This window comes from Etheostoma spectabile, chromosome 5, assembly GCF_008692095.1.
Source record: "Etheostoma spectabile isolate EspeVRDwgs_2016 chromosome 5, UIUC_Espe_1.0, whole genome shotgun sequence".
Classification (NCBI taxonomy): domain Eukaryota; kingdom Metazoa; phylum Chordata; class Actinopteri; order Perciformes; family Percidae; genus Etheostoma; species Etheostoma spectabile.
The window spans coordinates 20,776,672-20,778,352 of NC_045737.1; positions in this window are offsets into that span (position 1 = coordinate 20,776,672).

The window sequence follows — 1,681 nt, forward strand, 5'->3', positions numbered from 1 at the left end:
CACACACACACACACACACACAAACAAACACAAATTACATCATTATATTATATTTTTATATATGAAAATATCACAGAATATAAAATTCATTAAATACAATCAAGCAATCACTGCACACTTGCACTGTGTTAAATGATTTATGATTTAAAAAGTACAGTTTGTCTAATTCAGAAATTCGACAAACCACTGTTTTAAACATGTGTGTTTATTGTGGTTATGTGTGGATGAATGTTTTCATAACTCCATGGCCTCAAGGTATCAAGTGCAACGTGATGAATATATAATAATCTGTCTTGGTGAAGTTTGAGCAGAAAACAACTCAGAGAGTTTTCCATCTGAGAGAACAGTAGGACATGTACAAAGTATGGGCCCACCAGTGACATAGAGACTCACTGAATTAAAGTACTTTTCATGCTTACCTAAATAGCTCCTGGCTGTTAGGCTTATATGTTTAACAGACAAATATGGTTGTAGTATTGATCTTCTGATATATCTTTAGCTCTCGGCAGGAAAACAAATAAGGTATAAAGAGAATAAGTCCCTCCTTTTCTGGTAGACCTTCAGTGGGGAGAGGCAAATCATTGTTTAATGCAGTTAGAATTGTAACTCGAATTAAACATATTTTTGTCAATTTAAAAGCAGATTTTGCAAGTCAAGAAAGTCACAGTTTGTCGTAAAGCGGCACCCAAAAGTCACATAGGTGACATCTTAAATTGATCTCTCCCTGAAGCTACGATGCCTGTGTGTTTTGTACAGAGATGTACTCACACAAGCAAGAGGTATTGCTCCTTGTTTCTCTTCCCATGCCCAGACTTGGGGAGATTTCACCTTTTTAATACTTTTTTCTTGTTCTTGAAAAATAATGTCAAACGTTGGTAATGGTGTTGGTGTTGGTGTGTTGGTGACGTATATTGTGCAAGACGAGAGATGTAGGCCTATAGTTCAGTGAGTGGTTTCACAGAAAACTAAATGGTGAAACAACAAACCAAGACAAACTGTGACTTCATTGACTTGTAAGATGATCTTTTACATGTATAAACATTATATGTGTGATTCAAGGCACAATTCAAACAATTCTCACTGTTGACTACCATACATATTTTTTCCATAATACATTCCAATGGGGAAGGGGAAGGACTTAGGTACTTCAATACTTCAAAAATGTATCAACAGATGATGATCACTTTTATAAAGATGTCTTCGTTGTGCACTGTCCTTTCTGGGAAAAAGACCAGACCTTATTTTGTTAGTATAAACAGCAAAGCCTTTTTTTCTAACAAATATTTACAATCTGACCAAGTGGGTCTTACAGTAGGCCTACACACAAACAGATAACGTCAAAGGAACGTCACACATGTTCTAGCAAACAGATACAGAGGGAGTTTGTTGGTTGTATCATAGTGAGTTAACCGTTTCCACCTGAACTAATTAATCCAACAATTACAGGTGATGAAATGAATTCTAAAGTGCATCCCCTCCAAATTCAACATTCGTTGGATCAACGTTGACACTGCAAATGTTTGAAGTTCTAATGGCACGGTGCTCTTTGGATGCTTTTATATAGACCTTAGTGGTCTCCTAATACCATATATGAAGTCTCTTTCCCAAAATTCAGCATAATTACAGCAACTAGAGCCAGTCCAACAATGAGCTTTCCTTAGTATGTGCCATTTCTGAGTCT